Source organism: Pithys albifrons, chromosome 34 (genome assembly GCF_047495875.1).
Source record: "Pithys albifrons albifrons isolate INPA30051 chromosome 34, PitAlb_v1, whole genome shotgun sequence".
In the NCBI taxonomy this organism is placed as follows: Eukaryota; Metazoa; Chordata; class Aves; order Passeriformes; family Thamnophilidae; genus Pithys; species Pithys albifrons.
This window is the reverse complement of record NC_092491.1, coordinates 1,422,312-1,447,794: the sequence shown is the minus strand read 5'-3', so window position 1 is coordinate 1,447,794 and position 25,483 is coordinate 1,422,312. Positions and strand designations below refer to the sequence as shown.

Sequence of the window (25,483 nt, the reverse complement as noted above, 5' to 3'; positions counted from 1 at the left end):
TGTGACACTGCAAGGGACAGGGCACACTGTGACACTGAGAGAACGAGGGGACATTGTGACACTGCTGGGAACAGGGGACACTGTGACACTGAGAGAACCAGGGGACACTGTGACACTGCAGGGCACAAGGGACACTGTGACACTGAGAGAAGAAGGGGACATTGTGACACTGCAGGGTCCCGGGCACACTCTGACACTGAGAGATGAGGGAGCTGGCAGAAGAGCTTGCCAAGCCACTCTGCATCATCTTCCAACAGTCCTGGCTCTCTGGGGAGGTCCCAGATGATTGGAAGTTGGGGAATGTCACTCCAATCCACAAAAAGGGCTGCAAGCAGGACCCTGGCAACTCCAGGCCTGTCAGCCTGACCTCGGTGCCTGGCAGGGTTATGGAGCAGATCATCCTGAGTGCAATCACACAGCACCTTCAGCATGGACAGGGATTAGACCCAGCCAGCAGGGGTTTAGGAGGGGCAGGTCGTGTCTGACCAACCTGATCTCCTTTTATGATCAGGTGACCCACCTGGTGGAGGAGGGGAAGGCTGTGGATGTGTCTATCCAGACTTCAGCAAGGCCTTTGGCACTGTCTCCCATACATGCTCCTGGAAAAGCTGGTAGCCCATGGCTTGGACAGGTGTACCCTCTGCTGGGTCAGGAGCTGGCTGGAGGGCCGGGCCCAGAGAGTGCTGGTGAACGGGGCTGTGTCCAGCTGGTGGCCAGTCACCAGTGGTGTTCCCCAGGGGTCTGTGTTGGGTCCAGTCCTGTTTAACATCTTTATTGATGATTTAGATGAGGGGATTGAGTCCATCATCAGCAAATTTGCTGATGACACCAAGCTGAGAGGGAGTGTCGACCTGCTGGAAGGCAGGAGGGCTCTGCAGAGGGATCTGGATAGCCCTGAGAGATGGGCTGATTCCAATGGGATGGAGTTCAACAAGGCCAAGTGCAGGTCCTGCCCTTTGGCAACAACAACCCCCTGCAACGCTCCAGGCTGGGCACAGAGTGGCTGGAGAGCAGCCAGGCAGAGGGACCTGGGGGGACTGAGGGACAGGAAGCTCAACATGAGCCAACAGTGTGCCCAGGTGGCCAAGAAGGCCAATGGGATCCTGGCCTGGATCCAAACTAGCGTGGCCAGCAGGCCCAGGGCAGTGACCCTTCCCCTGGACTCTGCCTTGGGGAGGCCACACCTTGAGTGTTGTGTTCAGTTCTGGGCCCCTCAGTTCAGGAAAGAGATTGAGGGGCTGGAGCGAGTCCAGAGAAGAGCAACGAGGCTGGAGAAGGGACTGGAGCACAAGTGCTGTGAGGAGAGGCTGAGGGAGCTGGGGGTGTTCAGCCTGGAGAAGAGGAGGCTCAGAGGTGACCTCAGCACTGTCTGGAACTGCCTGAAGGGAAGTTCTGGCCAGGTGGGGGTTGGTCTCTTCTCCCAGGCACTCAGCAATAGGACAAGGGGGCACGATGGGCTCAAGCTCTGCCAGGGGAAATTGAAGTTGGAGATCAGAAAAAAATTCTTTGCAGAGAGAGTGCTCAGGGATTGGAATGGGCTGCCCAGAGAGGGGGTGGATTCCCCATCCCTGGAGGTTTTTAAATGTGGATTGGACGTGGCACTGAGTGCCATGATCTGGTAAAGGGACTGGAGTTGGACCAAGGGTTGGACTCGATGATCTCCGAGGTCTTTTCCAACCCAATCCATTCTATGATTCTGTGATTTGCATTTCAAAGCCTCTGTGATTCTACTCCTCCAGTGCAGCTCAAATCTGGGACCTGGAAACTTATGCCCAGTTCTACAACAGAAGTTAAAGATTGTTGCTCCTTCCAAGGCAGCCAACAAATGATACCAGGAGCAGCTGTTTCCACAGCAGCAGCATCTTCAGGCTCCTCAATTCAGCCACTCCGGGTCTCTCAGGGGAACTGATGCAAGGCAAGGGTTAACCTGTTAAAAGAACAAACACAGAACTGAATCCCTGGATGATCTTCAAGACCTGGCTGCCTTGTTAATGCTTTTAAATACACACCTGCATGGTTGCCCCAGTAAAACTCATCCCTTTCCACTGCAGACATAATTTCCCTTGGATATTCCTTGGCCAGAACAGAGCTGATCCTGCATCCCACAGGGTCCCAGTGGGAACGAACCTCCACCTCCTGCCCGTGCCCAGGGAGCTCCAGGAACGCTGGTTGGAGCTGCCCCAGCTCCAAGGGGCACCTGCAGCAATTTGTCAGGAGTTGCCTCTCCATCAAAACTTCAGAGCCTGTTGAATGTCCAATAATCCTCCTGCCCACAGGAATACCACACCCTCCAATCTTGGTATTTTTAACAGAATGGGCCATTCTCACTCATCTCTCTCCCATACCCAAGAGCAATGTCTACTTAAAAGCCTCATACAGGACAAGCAAGACACATCCTGCCCTTGGGATGGGCTTCAAATCCCATCCCGTGGAATTCAGGCAGTTCCATTCACCTGAACTGAGGAATCCAGGGAACAAAGGGCCACAGAGTAAGGACAGATCATCTTCAAGCACTTCAGAAAACAGTAAAAAATCCAACAGAAACTTGAAGCCTTTCCTAAGCTCCCTCCCAACATAAAGACTTAATACAAATTCAACATGAAGCAACAAAACAAAACCTCACCCACAGACATCCCAATAAATGACACCAGATGAAACAGCAGCACATTCAATCCACTTAAAAAGTGTTGACAATATATTACTCTGCACCTCAAAAGCAGATAAAACTCAATAGGGAAATACTCCCAACATCCAAATGCACCAGAATTTACACCAGGAGGCTCCTGTGTTTAACCAACTTTACTTTGTAAAGAAGTAGTTACATTGATTTACAGAACTCATTCTAACAAATATTTCTGCTCCCACTCCCAAAACTACTCATCAAAATGCACACTCCAGACTCTCTGGTCTCTCTCACTGCAGGAGAAACTCAGGAACTCAATCAGACCAGACACAAACAACACTTCCAACTCATTGAAATTCTCTTATACTGACAATCTAAACTGCAACATATGAGAAAAATCATTCTGTGTCGAATACTTTTATAGCTGACAAATTAAACAGCCAGAACACTTTGGGCTTGAAAAACCTGACAGAACTTGCAGGTAAAACACAAAATGTGTGTCCAGCTGTGTGTATGCACACACACACACACACACACACACACACATGCATTTACAGCCAGATTTACAGATAAAATACATGCAGCAATCTAATCCTGCAAACTAAACAGACAATTGCAGAAAACCCCTTCCTTCTCACCCTCTCTTTCCTCCATCCAACTCTCATTAATGCCCAAGTGCCTACAGGGAGATTTATTCCCTTTTAATGGCATTTTTGTCATGTGCCCAACTCAATACAGGAGGAAACCCCCAATGCATCCCCATGGCCACAAAATGCACAATCCAAACTGAAAACATGGGCTGTACATGGCACTGACCAGGCATTTTCCAGGAAAAGCAGCACAGTTACTTCTCTGTTTTCAGTGGAAATGGAAAACCAAATTCCGAACAGATGGGAGGATTAGAACCTTTAAGGGCTCCATCTCTCCCATCCAGATGCCACCGTGGGCCTTGTGGCTTCCCACAAAGCTCTGGACTCAACTTTCCTCTTGAACAGAAAAAGCCTCCCAGACTTCACATTTTAAACTCTTTAATGGTGCATTTTCATGCTGCCTTTCCAGGCCAGTTTACTCAGAGCAGGACAGGGCAGCCTTGCCAAGGTGGGATGGCACAGCCTGCTGGGTTGCTTTGGGCTTTTTAACCACTAATTCAGCTTTGCACACAACAGGGAAACATTATAAAGGCTAAGACATCAAATCCTCAAACAAAGAAATGTATTCCATGAATCCAAGGGAGATGATTATCCTCTGCATGGGCCTTCTGGCACAACTGCACACATGGGTGGGAATTTGATGTTTTATTCTTACACTGGACATTTCTTTCTTCTTGACCAACACAAAGGAAATTCCCTAGACCAAAACTGACCCAAAACTGGTGCAGACTTGCTGGTGAGACTCATTGCTGCACAGTAACATTCCTTTCCCTGAGCCTCACACACCAAGTTCTTTTCTCCCTCCAAACAGGAACAAGCCAAGAGGAAGGGATGACCTTGAGGTTTGCCCTCTGCCTCATGGCCAGGTGAACACCAGGGCTCCTTTGGTGGCCTTTCTTCAGCTCTCAGACATCTACAGCTTTTGCCACAGTAGGCAAGGGTGAGGTGTCACAGAAACCACTGAACTGGCAGCAAATCTTGGGTTTAAGGGATGAGGTGTCACACAAACCACTGAACTGGCAGCAAATCTTGGGTTTAAGGGCTGAGGTGTCACACAAACCACTGAACTGGCAGCTAATCTTGGGTTTAAGGGATGAGGTGTCACACAAACCACTGAACTGGCAGCAAACCTTGGGTTTAAGGTCAGCACACACACTGGAGTACAACAGTCTTTCAAGACTGGAGAGCCTTCCTGGAAAACCCAACTCTGAACCCTGGGGCACTTTGGGTGGGGAAGCCAAGGGCAACAGGCTCCTCTGGAGAGTCTTCTCTAAGGTCCCAGCATCCTTCCAACTGCCTGCAGGGATGGGGAGGGGGATGCTGGGCCAGGCACAGAGCTCTGTGTCAAGGGAATCCCTGGGAATAACTCCCAGCCCCCCCAGTCCCCGGGGCTGAAAGACAAGCACAGCACGGGGGGATGCACCACTGGAGTCCCTCACCCAGACCTCACCTGCGAGAATCCCAGAATCCCTGAGGCTGGCAAAGCCCTGCCAGCCCCTGGAGCCCACCCTGTGCCTGGTGCCCACCTTGGCAAAGCCCTGCCAGCCCCTGGAGCCCACCCTGTGCCTGGTGCCCACCTTGGCAAAGCCCCTGGAGCCCATGGAGCCCACCCTGTGCCTGGTGCCCACCTTGGCAAAGCCCTGCCAGCCCCTGGAGCCCATGAAGCACACCCTGTGCCCAGTGCCCACCTTGGCAAAGCCCTGCCAGCCCCTGGAGCCCACCCTGTGCCTGGTGCCCACCTTGGCAAAGCCCTGCCAGCCCCTGGAGCCCACCCTGTGCCTGGTGCCCACCTTGGCAAAGCCCCTGGAGCCCATGGAGCCCACCCTGTGCCTGGTGCCCACCTTGGCAAAGCCCTGCCAGCCCCTGGAGCCCATGAAGCACACCCTGTGCCCAGTGCCCACCTTGGCAAAGCCCTGCCAGCCCCTGGAGCCCACCCTGTGCCTGGTGCCCACCTTGGCAAAGCCCTGCCAGCCCCTGGAGCCCACCCTGTGCCTGGTGCCCACCTTGGCAAAGCCCCTGGAGCCCATGGAGCCCACCCTGTGCCTGGTGCCCACCTTGGCAAAGCCCTGCCAGCCCCTGGAGCCCATGAAGCACACCCTGTGCCCAGTGCCCACCTTGGCAAAGACCTGCCAGCCCCTGGAGCCCACCCTGTGCCCACCTTGGCAAAGCCCTGCCAGCCCATGGAGCCCACCCTGTGCCTGGTGCCCACCTTGGCAAAGCCCTGCCAGCCCATGGAGCCCACCCTGTGCCTGGTGCCCACCTTGGCAAAGCCCTGCCAGCTCCTGGAGCCCACCCTGTGCCCAGTGCCCACCTTGGCAAAGACCTGCCAGCCAACGGAGCCCACCCTGTGCCCACCTTGACAAAGCCCTGCCAGCTCCTGGAGCCCACCCTGTGCCTGGTGCCCACCTTGGCAAAGCCCTGCCAGCCAACAGAGCCCACCCTGTGCCCAGTGCCCACCTTGGCAAAGCTCTGCCAGTCCATGGAGCCCACCCTGTGCCCAGTGCCCACCTTGGCCAAGCCCTGCCAGCCCATGGAGCCCACCCTGTGCCCAGTGCCCACCTTGGCAAGGGAGATAAGAAGGTAAGGAGATGGATTGTCTCTGGAACAATTAATTTCCAAGAACTAAGAGGGCAATTTGGCCAAAAGGCTGCAAGTATATAATAAATACAGGGAATAAAGGTAAAAATGGGAATTTTACACTTTATAATAGACACTTTTCCCAGCATTTTCTTCTTCTTTTGAAATATCTCTATGCTGGGAATGGAGGAGCTGGAGAGAAGAAGTCACTAAGCTCAGCAAGGAACTGAGCTCCAGGAGATATGGCCACGGGGCCCCTTAATCTTTCCTGTCTGTGATTATCTCACTCCAAGTCACAGGTAGGAAAATAATCCCCTGCAGCACAGGGCACTGATGGGAAAGGAAAGAGAAGCTCAGACTCACAGCTCAAGTGTTACAGCTAAACCCATTGCAGCACTTTTTTTCCCCCTTCTACGTCTTACTTGAGGCCCAGGCAGTTTAATCTGCATCGATGTCTGGGAAGTTTCACTCAAACAGTCACTCAGCCCAAGAAAGTTTCCTCTCTCGTGAACAAAAATGAAATGCTCAACTAGTTTTATGCAAAGTTGGGTTTTTTGGAAAAAAGAAAGTGTGAGACATTGCCTGAAAACTCAAATACTGCAAACTCAAATACAGCCAAATTTCAAAGGAGTAGCACAGACACTAACCCAAAAGTGAGGAAAAACACCCCCAACCAGAAGGCAGAACAGGTCCCTTTGCAGACCCTGCTAAAGCCATTCCAGATGTTCAGCTGATGAGCGTGGCTGATTTGCCTGCACATGTCAGCACAGGGACAGAATCAAACCATCTTAGGGGTACTATTAAGATCACAGAATATGGTATTTTTAAATTATTACTTTGATTTTATTGCCACACTTTCCCACTCCTCACTTTCTCTCTGTTTTGCCCTCCCCATTCCTGCTCCCTTTCCCTAATCCAAAATTAATTCCAGCATCACTTTGGATACCACTTGCTTTGCTCACTCACTGCTGGAAGAGGGCAGTTCCCAACCCCTGTGATGGGGAGGGAAGAAGGAGAAAGCACAATGAGCAGTGAAATGACAGCAGTTCATCTCATTTTTCCATCATTCAGATATAGAATTATTCTTTGGGCATCTTCATTCCTCACGTCTCCATAATTTGGACAAAGCAGAATCCCAGAGGTTCCATTTCCACTGAGTTCTCTCTCACTGACACTAACAGGGGACCACTGGGCTCCATCCCAAGATTAATGGCAGCAAACACAGTTGATCCACCAAAAGCAGCCAAGAAAGAACCAGACTTGTTTGCCAAACAACTGGGGGACGTCTCTTTTATCCTCCCCTGTAACGAGGCCTCACTTTCAGGCAGGAAAAAACCACCCACTGTTTAAAGTACTTAGCAAGAGCTCTTTAAATATCAGCACAAGGTTAGATGGGATAAAGACTATATTGCCCTTGCTGGGTAAGTTTGACAGGTTTGGGTTAGGGTTAGGGTCAGGGTTTGGGTTAGGGTTAGGGTCAGGGTCAGTTTCAGGGTCAGGGTTAGGGTCAGGGTTAGGGTCAGGGTCAGGGTCAGGGTCAGGGTTAGGGTCAGGGTCAGGGTTAGGGTCAGGGTCAGGGTCAGGGTCAGGGTCAGGGTCAGGGTCAGGGTCAGGGTCAGGGTTAGGGTCAGGGTTAGGGTTAGGGTTAGGGTTAGGGTCAGGGTCAGGGTCAGGGTTAGGGTCAGGGTCAGTTTCAGGGTCTGGGTTAGGTTTAGGTTTAGGTTTAGGGTTAGGGTCAGGGTCAGGGTCAGGGTCAGGGTCAGGGTTAGGGTCAGGGTCAGGGTCAGGGTTAGGGTTAGGTTTAGGGTTAGGGTCAGGGTCAGGGTCAGGGTTAGGGTCAGGGTTAGGGTTAGGGTTTGGGTCAGGGTCAGGGTCAGGGTCAGTGTCAGGGTCAGGGTCAGGGTTTGGGTTAGGGTTAGGGTTAAGGTCAGGATCAGGGTCAGGGTTAGGGTCAGGGTTAGGGTTAGGGTTTGGGTTAGGAAATAAAAACCCAACAAAACTGGAAGGAGCAGAGAGTTCCACTGAGATGACATTCAGTGGTGATGAACTTAAGAACATGGAAAGTACAAAAAAATCGATTTTTTTACTAAGGAACTAAATTCAAATCAGGAAATCTCTGGCAGAGGTTTGGGAAACATGGAAGGAAAAGAAGACAGGCAGAGAGGTTAATTGGTTTGTAAAGTATTAAGAGCACCAAGATACAAAATGTCCTGGCAGGGAACCAAATCTGCAGAAGGGGGACACAGAGTCCATGGAGGGGATGGAGAAACCAACAGAAATTGAACTTTGGAAGCTGAGGAGTTGTATTTGATTCCAAAAATAATAATAATGTTGCTCCGAGGTAATTCATGGCACCCAAATGGGTTTGAAGCAGAGCTCCAGAAAACCTACACTTGGAGCCTTGCTAACCAAAAAACTGCCCTTCCCAAACATCACTTTGCCTGCTCTGCAGACAGGAACAATTCTTTCCCCCCACGTCTAACGGGAAAGGAGCAACAAGCCCCAGGCCTCAGATGCTGCTGCTGCTTTTCTTTTGGATCTCCAAGGTTCACTTCAGGTCTTAATGCCCCTGGCGCTGCTCTCACCATCAATCGTGGCCGGCAGGCCGAGGGAAAGCCCCGGGTTTGCCAAAATTCCGTCGAAACCGAACGGTCCCGAGTGAGGTGCGGAGAGAGCAAAGGCATTATTCACGAGGAAAAGGAAAGAGCTTTTCCAAAAGCCTCCTCTGGAGCGGTGTGCGAGTTGTTTTGAACCAACACGGCAGATCCCAACCGGTGTCAGGGCTGGGCGGCGAGAGGCGCTGCACGGCCCTTCTCCTGTTTGAGACAATTAGCGCTTAATTAAAAGCGACGCCAGAGCTTTAGAACTTGAGCAACTCCAGGCTCCCTTCGAACAATTGTCGGGGGCAAAGAACCCCAAAGACAACAGCCCGTGCCAGCCGCATCCCCCGGCTCCGGCGGAGCCCTCGGCGCTCTCCCAGCCCCGGAGGCCGCGGGACCCCCGGGCGGCTCCCGGAGCGCTCGGCCCGGGGCGGGGACACGGGACAGGGGACAGCAGGTCCCGCCCAGCGCGGCCAGCGGAGCCCACCCGGGCGCTGCAGAGCACGGACCGAGCAGGACCCGCGGCACAGGAGCCCCCCGAGAGCCGCCCCCCGAGAGCCGCCTCCGTGTCCGCGGCAGCGCTCGGAGCATCCCCGGCCCCGCTCCCGCGGCTCCTCCGCTCCGTCCCTCCCGAGGGATGGGGGCTCGGCTCTCCCACCAGCCGCGACCCTCCTGGGCACCCGCACCCCAACTCTATCGCCCACCTGCAGCCGAGGCGCTCCCGGCCGTGCCCGCAGCCCTTCCCCGCTCCGCCGTAACCCACCCTGCGGCTCCCGCGGCTTCTCCCGCAGCGCCGCTCGCCGCTCCCCAGCGCTGGGGCGGGCCCGGCCCGACCTGCCGCCCCCCGCCCCGGGGCTGGCACGGGACAGCCCAGCCCGGCCCGACCTGCCGCCCCCCGCCCCGGGGCTGGCACGGGACAGCCCAGCCCGGCCCGACCTGCCGCCCCCCGCCCCGGGGCTGGCACGGGACAGCCCAGCCCGGCCCGACCTGCCGCCCCCGCCCCGGGGCTGGCACGGGACAGCCCAGCCCGGCCCGACCTGCCGCCCCCGCCCCGGGGCTGGCACGGGACAGCCCAGCCCGGCCCGACCTGCCGCCCCCCGCCGCGGGGCTGGCACGGGACAGCCCGCCCATGCCGCCCAGTTCAGCCCAGCCCAGCCCGGCCCAGCCCGGCCCAGCCCAGCCCAGCCCGCCCAGTTCAGTCCAGCCCAGCCCGCCCAGTTCAGTCCAGCCCAGCCCAGCCCAGCCCAGCCCGGGACAGCCCAGCCCAGGCATGTAGAAATAGTGGCTTTGGAAGTGTTTTTCCTGTACTCGTTTCAGAAAGCACAGCAAACCCGCACCAGCACCGGATACTTACTGAGGGTGAGCAATTCGTGCACAGGAAATTCTCAGGAAAGCCAGTTAGAGGGGACATTATAACTTATTGCTGTGGTTAATGATTTTGGTTCTGCTGCTGAACAAACTGCTTTCCACTACACAGGGACAACACTGGAGCCACAGGAAGGGGCAAGAGTATGTTGGCCCCTTCCTCTGCTGATCATTAAGTTCTCTGGAAGGTAATTATTTTTTTCTTCTCTGCTCCACGTAGCCTGGTGTCCATTTAATCCTCAGGCTGGAACTACCACATCTTACCAAAGGTGAAACCCAAGGAACCTGGAATGTTCCTGGTGGGCTCAAAGTGTGGAGCTCAGTGCCAGCACTGGCTGCTCTCCACGTGGTGCTGCAGCTGCTGGAGACACCAACACTGTTGCCACTGCATTGAATGGATTGTACATGATGGTAGAAAGAGTGACTTACTGAGCCAGCTGGATCCTCACAAGTCAAAGGGACCAGATGGGATCCATCCCAGGGTGATGAGGGAGCTGGCAAAGGGCTTGCCAAGCCACTCTCCATCATCTTCCAACAGTCCTGGCTCTCTGGGAAGGTCCCAGATGATTGGAGGTTGGGGAATGTCACCCCAATCCACAAAAAGGGCTGCAAGCAGGACCCTGGCAACTCCAGGCCTGTCAGCCTGACCTCGGTGCCTGGCAGGGTTATGGAGCAGATCATCCTGAGTGCAATCACACAGCACCTTCAGCATGGACAGGGATTAGATCCAGCCAGCAGGGGTTTAGGAGGGGCAGGTCGTGTCTGACCAACCTGATCTCCTTTTACAATCAGGTGACCCACCTGGTGGAGGAGGGGAAGGCTGTGGATGTGTCTATCCAGACTTCAGCAAGGCCTTTGGCACTGTCTCCCATACATGCTCCTGGAAAAGCTGGTAGCCCATGGCTTGGACAGGTGTACCCTCTGCTGGGTCAGGAGCTGGCTGGAGGGCTGGGCCCAGAGAGTGCTGGTGAACGGGGCTGTGTCCAGCTGGGGGCCGGTCACCAGTGGTGTTCCCCAGGGGTCTGTGTTGGGTCCAGTCCTGTTTAACATCTTTATTGATGATTTAGATGAGGGGATTGAGTCCATCATCAGCAAATTTGCTGATGACACCAAGCTGGGAGGGAGTGTCGACCTGCTGGAAGGCAGGAGGGCTCTGCAGAGGGATCTGGATAGCCCTGAGAGATGGGCTGATTCCAATGGGATGGAGTTCAACAAGGCCAAGTGCAGGTCCTGCCCTTTGGCCACAACAACCCCCTGCAGCGCTCCAGGCTGGGCACAGAGTGGCTGGAGAGCAGCCAGGCAGAGGGACCTGGGGGGACTGAGGGACAGGAAGCTCAACAGGAGCCAACAGTGTGCCCAGGTGGCCAAGAAGGCCAATGGGATCCTGGCCTGGATCCAAACTAGCGTGGCCAGCAGGCCCAGGGCAGTGACCCTTCCCCTGGACTCTTCGTTGGGGAGGCCACACCTTGAGTGTTGTGTTCAGTTCTGGGCCCCTCAGTTCAGGAAAGAGATTGAGGGGCTGGAGCGAGTCCAGAGAAGAGCAACGAGGCTGGAGAAGGGACTGGAACACAAGTGCTGTGGGGAGAGGCTGAGGGAGCTGGGGGTGTTCAGCCTGGAGAAGAGGAGGCTCAGAGGTGACCTCAGCACTGTCTGTAACTCCCTGAAGGGAAGTTCTGGCCAGGTGGGGGTTGGTCTCTTCTCCCAGGCACTCAGCAATAGGACAAGGGGGCACGATGGGCTCAAGCTCTGCCAGGGGAAATTGAAGTTGGAGATCAGAAAAAAATTCTTTGCAGAGAGAGTGCTCAGGGATTGGAATGGGCTGCCCAGAGAGGGGGTGGATTCCCCATCCCTAGAGATTTTTAAACGCAGCATTGGCCGTGGTGCTGAGTGCCATGATCTGGTAAAGGGACTGGAGTTGGACCAAGGGTTGGACTGGACGATCTTGGAGGTCTTTTCCAACCCAATCTATTCTATGATTCTATGATTCTATTTGTTCACAGAGCTGATTTTTTACTTTTTAACTGAGTTTTTATATTTATAAACACAGGGGACAGATGTTGCTGGTGTTGTATGCTTGGTATGAAAGGCAAATCTATTCCTGTATGTTATGTCCACTTAGGCCTGTGCTGCAGAGGCTCTGCTAAGCCCATCCTGGGCACCTGCTGCCAGGCCCTGCCTGGCCCCAGCCCAGGGACACCCGAGTGCTTTGCCTTTTGCCTGTGTCCAGAGCAGTAGAGCTGTCACATTCCCAGCTGGTTGTGCCGTCTGTCAGGCTGGAGCAAGCACTGGACTAAGGTAGTGCAAGTAAGATTCAGCCTCTGTTGCGAAGAAATCAAGGTGAAGTGACTCATTTGAAACAGCAGGAAAGTAACTGTTGATACATCTGTCAAATCAATAACTTCTATATCAAATTTTCACCTCAAACAAGTAATTTTAAGAGATTATAATGTGTTTAAATTTGTATGTGTGGCTGGGCTTCACCAATGAAGATTAGGGAAGGGCTCTCCTCACGTGGCTGTGCCCTTCCAGCCTGCACAGTGGATTTTAGGTGAGGCACAGGGTGCGCAGAACTGGCCCCACCGTTTAAGTCCCAACGTTCATCTGCCACGGCCGAGCGAGCTTGGACTGTGCCAGTGAAGTCCTCAGGACTAGAACCTACAGCCCCTGATGTTCCCAGGAGGTCTCCCATCCAAGTACTAACCAGGGCTGACCCTGCTGAGCTTCCGAGATCTGATGGGATTGGGTGTCAGGGTGGAATTTAACTGCCCTCCTGTTTAAACATAGTATTAATAACTGTCCTCACAGCTTTGAATTTAAGGTGGGGGCAAATTATGCTTTCTATTGTTGACATAAGACCCGCCTCAGAACCTCGGCTGCCGAGGGGTGGGGTCACAGTGGGTGGTGGGGGCTGAGGCCAATCCCGCCCATATTCCAGGTGCACGCTGCTGATGTCACAGTGGCCGCTGTGACCTGTGGGGCCAAGGGTACAAAAGGGAACTCTGGGCTCAGGCCCTGTGTCAGTGTTACCTGACAACGCGAGGAGAAGGAAGAGGAGGATAGAGCTGCCCAGGGAGAGCCTCACCGTTTCAGGCTCTGGCCTGTGCTGCAACATCATCCACCTCACACCGCTCAGAATCAGCAAAGGAGCACCTCAAGGTGACTGTGGTGTTCCTTGACTGGACAAGAGAAGGAGGAGAGGGGAAAAGCCTCTCTCCTATTTCAGAGCCAGCGGAGAAGAGTCTGGAGCAGACCTCAGTGTTCCAGTGTCAGGGTCTGACCGCTGAGACGCACCATGTCAGACAGGACAGAGGAAGCCCCTGGAGTGAGCGACCCAGGTGAGACCAAAGTGCCCCTCCCACAGCCGGGCAGAGGGGCTGTCAGGATGGCCAGTGCAGGGCTGGAAGTGGTGGCAGGGGAGGCAGGAGCCATCCAGCCATCCTGGGGCTGGGGCCCTCCTTTCCTCAGCAAGCAGGGCCCAGCTGGGGCAGGAAGCACCTGCTGGGACACCTGTGCCCGCAATGGCCCATCCTCTCCAAGGCCTCCAGCCCTGTCCTTCATCCAGGCAGGGACAGAGCAGCCCTTGGGGTCAGTCCCACAGGGATGCTGTCCCCAGCCCCGCAGAGGTGCCATTCCTGGGGCCATTGACTCTCTCCCTTCCAGCATGCCTGCTGTGTAAACGATCAGAGGCTGACCCGGACTTCTGCGGGCAAAAACTTGAGATTGGTGGGCTCTGTGCCCACGTGTTCTGCCTGGTGAGTTGCTCTCTGGGTTCCCTCCAGCTTTCCAACACACAGTCCCTGCCACTCTGTCCTTACAAGCGCATTGTCTTTCCTGCAGTATTTTGCCACTCACCTTCGTCAGCAAGAGATTCGCTGGGTAGGATTCCTGGGCTTTCTCCCAGAGGATATCCTACTGGCTGTCGACTGGGCGGCACAGAAGGTGAGAGCCTGACATGAGCAGGGAGATTTGTACCAGGCGAGGTTTGCTGGAGCTTAGCCCGGACCCCAAGAAAGGAAGACCAGCCCTTCCCAACAGCTCTGGGAGCAGGAGGAGACCCCAGGGCTGCTGCTGATGAGGCTGCTGTGCTCTTCCAGCACTGCTTCATCTGTGGCCAGAGCGGGGCCACCATCACCTGCTGTGTAATGGACTGTGACCTGAGCTTCCACCTGCCCTGTGCCAAGGAGGCTGGCTGTGTCACCCAGTACAGGGCACCGTACAGGTACCTCCATTCTCCTCCTCTCCACCACCAGGGAAGAGCCCAGCACTTCTCACCCCACCCATCTCTTGTGTCCCCAGGTCCTTCTGCCCTGCACACAGACCACAGCAGCCAGTGGAGGTGACTCCTGAGCCGGGCACCCAATGCATCATCTGCATGGAGCCTGTGGAGGACAGAATGACTTTCAAGACCATGGTGTGCCCAGAGTGCAAAAGCAGCTGGTTCCACAGGGACTGCATCCAAGTAGGAGTAGTTTCCTCACCCCCAGGGGCACAGCAGGGGCTCAGCAGCACCAGGGCCTCACTCAGCGCTGCTTGTTTCTCCTGCAGAGACAGGCTCTGTCTGCTGGTATTCACACCTTCCAGTGCCCCCTCTGCAGAAGCCATTGGCCATTTCTCGAGCATATGGGCCTTGCGGGGATCCAAATCCCCCTCAGGTAGGTGTCCTTCTGCCTGGCTCACGACACAGGAGGGTGCAAGTGCTGTGCCTTGCCAGGGCCTGCCCCAGCACTCTTGGCCCTGCACTGCTTTGGGAGGGCCACGTTCAGCTTCTCACAGGAGTTGGAAATGGCACAGGGGGAAGGGCAGGGACTCACCTGCCAGATGCCAGGGCAGGCGGAGCTCATCAGTTTTCCTTTTCCCTGTCAGAAGGCCATTATGGGAGGAAGGCAATGCATTCAGGGACCTGTATGTGAGGCACCACCAGTGCAATGCCAGAGAGTGCCTTTATCCAGGCGGCAGAGAGGAGGCAGAGGAAGAGGGGTAAGTTGCCAGAGGGGGGCTGTGGGGGGCTCTGCAGAGGATCTGTGCCTTGGCAAGGGCTGAAAGCAGAAGGAGCCTGATGGAGAGCTTGACCAGATATCCCATGCTTTTGACACTTTGTCCTCACTGCCATCAACCTTTTTGCTTCCCCAGGCCCTGGGAAATGCTCCTGTGCTGCTCCTGTGGAGCCGAGGGTACCCACAAACGCTGCTCCAGCCTGACAGACAGCACAACCAGCTGGGAATGTAGCAGCTGTGCTGGTCTGGACACAGGTAAGAGACAAAGCACACAGGTGCCCCTGGGCTGGGGCCATGCAGGGCCTGGCAGCAGGTGGCCAGGATGGCTTGGCAGAGCGTGTCTGCTCCAGGAGGGCTGGGGGCACTGCTCTGGCCCAGCCTGCCTTGGGCCTGGGGAGCCCTTGACCTTCCCGCTTCCCCTTACAGCCCCCGGGAATCAGTCAGAGCTGGACATCCCTGACCTGGGCCCACAGGACAGCAGCTCCTCCACCAGTCCTGGGCCTGACCTCACACAAAATGGCTCCTGCCAGCAAGGTCAGGCCCCAGGTCCACAGGGCCAGCGCAGAACTCTGCGTGACAGAACCCATGTGCCAGCACCAAGTGCTGGGCGGCCCCAGCCCAGGCAGAGACAATCGGGGACATCGCGCAGGCAAAACCGCTCCCGCCTGCAACGTCAGACCCCGGATCCATCTGGCAGTTCCACAAGTCGTTGTGACAGAAGACGTGTGAGACCACCAAGTGCCGGGAGCTGCAGCCCCAATCAGGAAGCATCAGGGACATCCCACAGGCGAAAACGTCGGCGACTGCAACGTCAGACCCCGGATCCATCTGGCAGTTCCACAAGTCGTAGTGACATAAGCCACGTGAGACCACCAAGTGCTGGGAGTAGCAGCTCCAGTCAGGAAGACAGAGAGACATCCCACAGGCGAAAACGTCCCCGCCTGCAACGTCAGACCCCGGATTCATCTGGCAGTTCCACAAGTTGTAGTGACAGAAGCCGCGTGAGACCACCAAGTGCTGGGAGTAGCAGCTCCAGTCAGGAAGCATCAGGGACATCCCGCAGGCGAAAACGTCCCCGCCTGCAACGTCAGACCCCGGATTCATCTGGCAGTTCCACAAGTTGTAGTGACAGAAGCCGCGTGAGACCACCAAGTGCTGGGAGTAGCAGCTCCAGTCAGGAAGACAGAGAGACATCCCACAGGCGAAAACGTCCCCGCCTGCGACGTCAGACCCCGGATTCATCTGGCAGTTCCACAAGTCGTAGTGACATAAGCCACGTGAGACCACCAAGTGCTGGGAGTAGCAGCTCCAGTCAGGAAGACAGAGAGACATCCCACAGGCGAAAACGTCCCCGCCTGCGACGTCAGACCCCGGATTCATCTGGCAGTTCCACAAGTCGTAGTGACAGAAGCCGCGTGAGACCACCAAGTGCTGGGAGTAGCAGCTCCAGTCAGGAAGCATCAGGGACATCCCGCAGGCAAAACCGCTCCCGCCAGCAATGGCAGACCCCAGATGGATCTCGCAGCTGCAGAAGTCGACGTGACAGAAGGCGTGCGAGATCACCAAGTGCTGGGAGTCGCAGCTCCAGTGAGGAAGTGACAGAGACATCCCGCAGGGGAAAACGTCCCCGCCTGCGACATCAGACCGCGGATCCATCCAGCCGGTCCAGAAGTCGTCCTGACAGAAGCTGTGTAAGACGACCAAGTCCTGGGAGCTGCAGGTCCCGCCAGGAATCGTCAGGGGGATCCTGCAGGCAAAACCGCTCCCGCCAACGTCAAAACTCAGATTCATCCAGCCTGTCCAGAAGGCCCCACGACAGGAGCCGCACGCCTGCACCGAGTGCTGGGAGGCGACACCCAAGGGAGGACACATCGGGAACATCCCGCAGGCAAAACCGCTACCGCCACAGGGTCGTTCCCGAAATCCACGCAGCCAGTCAAGAAGTTGCCGTGACAGAAGATGTGAGAACACGAAGTGACAGGAGTCGCGCTCACCAGTGGGATGGTGAGACCGCGACTCACCACTGACAGGCACCATGTCAGAGGGCAAGGAGGAAGCCCCCGGAGTGAGCGACCCAGGTGAGACCAAAGTGCCCCTCCCACAGCCTGGCAGAGGGGCTGTCAGGATGGCCAGTGCAGGGCTGGAAGTGGTGGCAGGGGAGGCAGGAGCCATCCAGCCATCCTGGGGCTGGGGCCCTCCTTTCCTCAGCAAGCAGGGCCCAGCTGGGGCAGGAAGCACCTGCTGGGACACCTGTGCCCGCAATGGCCCATCCTCTCCAAGGCCTCCAGCCCTGTCCTTCATCCAGGCAGGGACAGAGCAGCCCTTGGGGTCAATCCCACAGGGATGCTGTCCCCAGCCCCGCAGAGGTGCCATTCCTGGTGCCATTGACTCTCTCCCTTCCAGCATGCCTGCTGTGTAAATGACCAGATGCTTACCCAGATATCTGCAGGAAAAAACTTGAGAGATGGGCACTGTGGCCACATGTTCTTCATGCTGAATTGCTCCGTGGGCTCCCTCCAGCTTTCCAACACACGGTCCCTTCCACACTGTCTTTACAAATGCATCGTCTTTGGCAACTCTCCTTCTTTAGCAAGAGAACGATTGGGCAGGACTCCTGGGCTTTCTCCCAAGGGATATCCTACTTATTCTCAACTGGGTGGCCCAAAACCGGAAGACCCCAAAACTGCTATCCAAAAAAATGAAGATGAATGTAAGCAATAAAGGCAGAATGTGAAGCTAATACATGTGAGAACAGGAAGACAAGCCTTCTGGAAGAGAAGGAGCTTTGTCTTCATGGTGCTGCTACAAAGGAACCTACAAGAGACAAACAGGTGCAGGACAACCAGGGGAGGCTGGCGGCTCTGGAGGAGAGACACAGGGAGAGAGAACTCCAGAAGAAACTCATTCAAGGAGCACTTTTGAATCTGATAATTACACTCACAACTTTTATCTGAATAGTCCAGAGTACACGGAAAAGGGTAATTAATGTATGTGAATTAAGATTCTTAAAAATCATAGTCTGGATTTTCTGATACGTTGCCAGTTTTGAGTATATACAAAATCCTGCATACCTCGTCCCTGGAATGCCTCTGGAGTTGCAGGAGGAATAGCAGAGGTCATGGAAACACCTTTTAGATACTTCTGTATGACTGCAGCAAGTACTTGCTGTGTTTGACCAGACATTTCCCCCTTTCCTAGGACAGCCAGCCAGCAGGGAAGCACAAACACATCCTATTCGATTCAGACACGGAAAATGAGACGTTGAAAAAAGACACAAGTTTGGGAAATATGCCTGGAGAAGTAAGTGTTACTAGGCAAAAGCCCTGTGTGACCATGCCTTTTGTTCTGAAGACTAGATTTCCTAGTGAAGTGCCAGAGAAATGTAGGTAAGTTTTGAATTAACTTCAGACAGGTTTGAAAGAACTTTAGCCATTCATCTGAGAAAGCTTGAGAGCTTGGAGAATTTGTAAGGAGTTAGAGATTGGTACAGAAGGTATTCTAACTTGGAAGAAAAGGAACTTCTGTATAATTAGTGTTGAAATTCCTCTGCTTTTAGGCAAAGGCAGGGGAGGAGATTGGGCTTGAGCAGTACAGAAGTACTCTGCTCTTTCCAGGACTGGATGAACTGCTAAGGCAGTATCTTGTTTTTGTTGAGCTCCAAGGAACTGTGTGGGGCTTTGTCTTCACCATCGTTAGCAGACTCCTCATGATTTTACTGCCATGGTTTAGTACAATTAAATACTTTTTTTTTTTCTCAACTAGAACTTCTTGTCTATGACATTTTTAGTCACATCTGTGCTAAAGCTTTAAACCATTGGATTTGCTTTTGTTGGGATTTTTCCTTATAAATATATTAAGATTAGGACCATGATTGTTATTTAGCCATTGATATTTTTACCTTCCTTGACGTAATCAGAAAGTTGCAGTTTTATACCTGTTGTAAAATCTGAGTTATCCATTATGTGGATATTCTGCCCATGATGAAATGGAATGATCATAATTTTAATTTTATAATTATAAACCACAGTTGCACAAGGTGTGTATACAAGATAAGATTGGCAGCACATTGATCAGTGCTGGAAATGCACAGGGTTGTGCAGGAAATCCACTTTTTCAGGTAAACTGGAAAGCACACGAACAAAATTGGTACTGATTTATATTCTCAGATGTAAATAAACTGCTCCTTTTGTTTTTCCTTTTTGTTTAACAAAGGATAAATCTGCTCCCAAGCCTTCAGGCAAACTGTTTGACATCAGTGAGGATGAGCAAGACAACACGGACGATGAACGATTCAAAATTAAGCCACAGTTTGAAGGCAAAGCTGGGGAAAAAGTGAGTGAAGCCATCACTGGAAATTAGTTTTCCTCTGAGACTCTACAGGGCCACTTTAGAGGAACAGAACTTGTAGGCTTGTATTATTGCTGAGTATGATTTTTATCAATTTTTAAAACAGATTTCCCTTCAACAGAGGAAAGAGCGGCCATGGAGGAAATAATGTGTGGTGTTATCTTTGTATCCAAAGAAATTCCTGGAAAAGGCCTCAAGAGCTAAAGATTATTAGTATGTTGCCATTAAGTATGAACAAAAAGGGATTGAATGTTGCTGATTTCCTCCTTCAGTGCTCCTTAAGAGCACTTGTTTCATTTGTTTGGCTCCTGAGGCTGAAGTCCCGGTTTGGCACCGATGAAAGATTCCGCACGGACGCCCGATACCTGGAGAGTGACTGTGAGGAGGGAGGTAAAGCTGCCCATACTTCTGGGTACTGGGAGTAATGGAGCCATATCATGGAGCTTCAGCTCTTGAAGCACCTTACGGCCTCCTTTGGCTTCTTTGGTGATCCCTTAAAAGAAAACCACCCACCTCTGCTGTGGCTCTGCACGGGAAACACCAGGGGTGGCTGTGCTTTCTTTGAGGTGTGTGCTGCAAAAGTATTTGGAACAGCTGAATGAGGCACATGTGGCTGATAAAACAACATTTGAGAGTATTTTTGAATACAGCATGATATCAGAATGTGTTTATCCACGTTGAAAAACTGGGTAAGTGTGACTTAGAAAAACCCCCTTTTGGACCATTATATTCATTTAAACTGTTTGTTTTGTAGCCATCCTGCAGTCTGTGGCTGATTTGGCAGTCTCAGAAAGGGTCATTTTTTTTCTTTAGCAGCAGAAGGCAGTAAGGCTGAAAATGGAAAAAGTTTGAATATCCCCCCCCCAAAGAAAAATTAACCCAGTTTTCAGGATTCAATTTCTTTCTGAAACTTAAATTTTTGCCTCATTCTGCTATTCCCTTCATTGCTTTAATGTGATCTTCTGTAGAGCATCAGCAGTGGCAGAGGGGTTGCAGTTACATGATAGCAGCAGGAAACATGTTAAATACCTGACCTGGCCTTCACATGAAATAGGTGCCCAGAACTGTTCTAACCCAAGATTTTCTACAGTGCAAGGGACAAAGTCTCTGAGTAGCTTTTAGATAAAGGCAGTGATGTGTTGATAGACGTGAGCTCTGCTAGTACTGTAGTGATATTATGCATCAAATATCACAGGCTTAGCAGGGAAAACATAACGTATTTCTTGTTATCTTAGCAGAGACAAAGAGCTTGAAGGCAGATGAGGAAGATGAACTTGCTGCAGAGAAAAAGAAAAATCTGCAGATACTGGGAAGCCTCTTGAACATCAACCTGGAACAGCCCAAGCCAAGTAAAACAGCAACAGGTGCCAAGAAATTCAAGTATGAATCACCTGCCATCAGTGAAGGAGTTTTAGGGAGGCTTAAGTTTTGCTGGTGTTTCCTAACCAAAATTTCTGCCTAGATGGCTGAGGAAAGTACTTCCTTCCTTTGTGTGTATTTGAAGTCAGTATTTAATGGAATTCCCAGGCACTGACTAGCAGGGACTTTCTAAATGTCAGTTACATTTCGGAGAGTTTTTGGTGAAGAAGCCAATTTGGATTTGTGTCCTACTGTAAAGGTTTGGGGTAGCTTTCATTTGAGCCTTTAGAGTGTCTCATGGTTTTTCTTTTCCTTTCTATTTTCTTAGAGATGTTAATCCCTCCGTTACGATCCCACCAGACAGGACCACGCAGTTTTTGAAAGGTGTTATGGGTTTAGCAAGGTGGGCCTAAATTTAGGTTTTAAAGTTCAGCAAGGCCTGGGATTGTCAGCTGATTTAAGCTGGGCTGAACTGACAGCTGACTTCTTCCAGCCAATAATATTGTATTCCATACCATACTACATCATCTCAAAGGGGGTAAAATCCAGTGTGTGGGAGTGGCTTGGTCAGTTCCACCATGGCTGCACTAAGAGGAGGACATCTGGCAGCTCCTCTGCTGTGCTGGGCCCTGCTCCTGCTGCCTGTGCTTGCATTTTGTTTGCATTCAGGGAAGTAGAAATATTTTGTTGTTATACTTTCTCTTTCTTGCCGAGTGTCTTTTGGAGTGCTTATGAATTTGGAGTAATGGGCTTTGTATTAATTGGGGAGTGGGAAGTTATTCCTTGTTATACATATGTATCTTGTGTAAGTGTGTGTTATATTGTAGTTTCCTCTTAATATTCTCTTTTCTGTATAAATACGTGTAGTTAGTTTCAGCATAAACCTGTTTTAGAAGTTTTTTTCTCTCTCTCCCTCTTCTTTTTCCCTTGGCTGGCTGGGGGGGAGGAACACTTTCACTCTCTCCTGGACAGTTGGTGTTTTGCCAGCTCAACCCAGGACAGAAGGAAACCAAGTGCTACAGAAAAGGAGAGGTAACATTACAGCTTGGTAACTACAGTTGTGATGTTTCTCCCCTTAGAGAGAAGCCTATGGCAGCAGACTGAGTTGGAAACTATGCAGACTGTGTTTTCTCTTTACTCCTCCCTGTGACTGCAGAAATCAATATACAATAGGAGTTGTGAGCACTAAAACCAGCATGCAGTGTCACCTTTTCTTTCTAGTCCATCTACTCTCTGCATGCCATTTTCTGTCCTCACTGAAGGTGAGAAAGGTCAAGTCATGGACTTGAAGATTCGAAAAAGAGACAAGTGTATTAGCTCTTATCCTGTGAAAAAAGCATATTAGCTCTTAACATTTCTTTTGCCAGAAGAGAAATCTGTCCTAAGTATCTTCATTTATGAACTCCCACATGTTAAGTGAAAAGTCCCTTAATGACGTGGGTAATAAAAAGGAGGCTTGTTCCTGCCTTTAGAATCAAAGCTGAGATGTTTCCCCTGCACTGCTCTCCCTTAAAAGTGAACTCCTCATCAATGTGCATGGCTGAGTTTAGGAAAACATCAAGAGCAAGGTGGCTCTTTCTTTTACAAACCGCTGTGTTGTGTTACTGTTCTCAAACAATCCCATTGCAGTAAAGCTAAAAGGAAGAAGAAGAGAGTGAGAAACTGCCTCAAGGGTCTGAAGAAGTCGATTATGATATTGCTGCAGATTTAAAAGACTTATTTGGATCTTCAAAGAGCCAGTCAGAGAAACGTGAGGAAATACCCTGGGACAAAGATGATGCAGAGGACTCTGCCCCACCTGACCATTTGGAACCTGTCTCTGGGAATAACACAGCTCAGGAGCCGAGTGGTTTCAAGTTTTCCTTCTTTGGAGACACAGAGAAGTCAGGTGTAAAAGAAGGTAAGAGCAGGACAGTGCAATTTCTAGTGAATGGCTCATGTCAGGCACTGTGCAGGAATACGGTGCCCAGAAATTCAGAATCCAGGGCGTTTTCAGAGGCAAAAGTGGGTAATGAGGCAGAATCATTATGATCTTCAGTTACACTTGCCAGGGTTGTGGTAGCTCAGCTTGTGCCCCAGGAATCTTGAAAGGGATGTTTTGAGAAAGAACGATTCTTTATTTGGTTTTTTTAAACAGTGATGGACGTTGTTGTCATCCCCTAAATTTCTCAGTGTGCTGGTTTAAAGGTGAACCAGCAGGGAAATGAACTCACCACGAGAGAGATTATAAGTCAGACCTAAAATTTAATAATGATATTACAATAAAAACACTGACACACAAGGGAAATTGCTTTCAACTCAGGAAATGCCGGAAGGAGCTTGAAAGTTTCCCAGAAGTTAATGAAAATGCATCTATAATGTACATATACATCTATACATACATCTCTATACACACACACATACACATACATATATACACATATACCTATATACATGTACACAGATGTACACAAATACATGTAGATAGACACAGACATACAGACATAGACATATATAGGTATAAACATAAACACATGTATACATATTATATACACATACATAGGCATAAATAGACATACATATACAGATGTATACATATATACTTATATATGCATATCTATATATATAAATCTAAACATATAGAAATAGACACATATGCATTCTCCTATATATGTATTTATACAGATACACACATACACACACATATATACATAGACCTACATATATACACAGTCATAAATATACATATACACATATATAGACATATATATGCATATACCTATACATAAATATAATAATATAGACATATAGAAATACCCACATATATATACATACACCTATTTAGATATCTGTACATATACACATATCTATGCATACATATAGTCTTATGCACATCCATATACAAATGTATAGACCTAGACATAAATATACATATATATACATAAATACACATGTATACATACCTATAGTCATACATATATATACAGACATAAATATACATCTATACATACATATAGATGTATATATGCATATACATAGACATAAATATAATAATATAGACATATAGAAATACACACAGATATATACACACATACACTGATATAGATATCTATACATACATATAATCATATACACATCTATATACAAATACATGGGCATAGACATACATACATATACATTTGTATACACACACACATATGTATACATACATATACATATGTACACATACATATATACACATACATATACACGTACACACACATAGACATAAATATACACACCTCTACAGATATATACATTATATGTGTATCTATAGCCATAAATCCAAACATATAGAAACAGACACATATGCATACACCTATGTATATCTATACATATACACATAGACATACACATATACATATATAGACATATATATGCATATACATAGACATAAATATAATAATATAGTCATATGCAAATACACACATTTATACATACACCTATTTAGATATCTGTACATATACACATAGACATAAATATACATATATACACACATGGACATACATATACACATATGTATACATATACATACATACATACATACATATAAATATATGCAGTGTTCCAGGAGTGCCAGGTTCAGCTCCACACAGCAGTTGGAAATGGCACAGTGGGACGAGCAGGGACACCCTGCACATGCCTGATGTCGGGGCAGAGGGAGCTCATCAGTTTTCCTTTCCCTGTCAGAGAGCCAACACTGGAGAACAGCAATGCCTCTGAAGAGCAGGCACAGAGGCCCCCGTGCTGCAATGCCCGTGAGTGCCTTTGTCCAGGAGGCAGGGAATTGGCAGAGCACGAGGGGTAAGTTTCCAAAGCTGCACCCGGGGGCTCTTCAGGGCTTGAAGCAGAAGGACCCAGGAGAAGAGCTCAGCCAGATGCTGTCCCATGCCTTGGACACTGCCATGAACCTGTTTGCTTCCCCAGGCCCTGGGAACTGCTCCTGTGTTCCTCCTGTGCTGCTGTGGGCACACACAGAGTCTGCTCCGACCTGACAGACAGCACAAGCAGCTGGGAATGTGGCAACTGTGCCGATCTGAGCACAGGTAAGGGGCAAAGCAGCCAGGTTCCCCTGGGCCAGGGGCCAGGCAGGGGTTGGCAGCAGGTGCCCAGGGTGGGCTTGGCAGTGCTTGTCTGCTGCAGGAGGGCTGGAGGCACTGCTCTGGCCTGTCCTGTCCCAGGCCTGGCGAGCCCTTGACGTCCTTGCTTCCCCTTACAGATTCCTGGGATGACTTGGAGCTCACTGGCCCCAGCATGGCCAGACAGCCTCTGGAATGTCCCTCCCAGCAGAAGAGCAGCCCCAGCACTGACAGTCAGATGCCATCAGAGTCATCCCACAGCAGCTCCCCAGGACCTGAGGACAGCAACTGCTCCCCCAGGTGTGAGCCTGACCGCAGGCAAAGCCGCTGCCGCCGGCAACGGCACACCCCAAATCCATGGGGCCAGTCCAGAAGGCCCCGTAACAGAAGCTCAGTGACAGCACCAAGTGAGCACTGAGCTGGCCTGATGAATCAAATGAGAACGCGCAAAAGGTGAGGACTCCTGGACTCTGATGTCCCTGTGGGAGGGGGCTGGGCTGCCTCCTCCCTGGCACCTCCCAGGCTCCAACATCCTCCTGGCCTTGCTCCAGGGACGCAGGTCCTCTGCCCTGCTCTGGGGTGCCATGTTCTGGTTCCTTGCTCTGCAGGCCTCTTGGAAAGCACTGCATTGGGCAGCCAGGATCCACGTGAATTTCAAGAGTCATCTGTGGCCACGGGCAGGAGTGGAGCAGGGCCCAGCAGCATCCGCAAGAAGGGCTGGCCACAAGCCCCCCCGCCCCTGATGCCCCGTGGGGAGAAGCTGCCCTGCTGCTGTGCCCGACACCAGCCCCTGCAGTCCACGTGTAGGGAGCAGAGCCCTGCTGGCAGGCGGGGCAGGATTGCAGCTCCCCACACAAGGGCTGTGCTCCCC

General features: G+C 51.5%; 1 protein-coding gene and 1 long non-coding RNA gene across 2 annotated transcripts in view; one reads left to right on the top strand and one right to left on the bottom strand.

Annotated features, from left to right (window-relative positions):
- Positions 1 to 25,483, top strand: part of LOC139684170 (zinc finger protein ZFP2-like) — a 152,486-nt gene that overhangs the window by 39,952 nt on the left and 87,051 nt on the right. The gene's annotated exons all lie outside the window — the stretch shown is intronic.
- On the bottom strand, positions 1,680 to 9,239 carry LOC139684182 (uncharacterized). The gene is made up of 3 exons (XR_011699871.1): positions 9,155 to 9,239; positions 8,436 to 8,666; positions 1,680 to 1,927 (listed from the first exon to the last, which is right to left on the bottom strand). It is a non-coding gene; the product is annotated as an uncharacterized lncRNA (long non-coding RNA).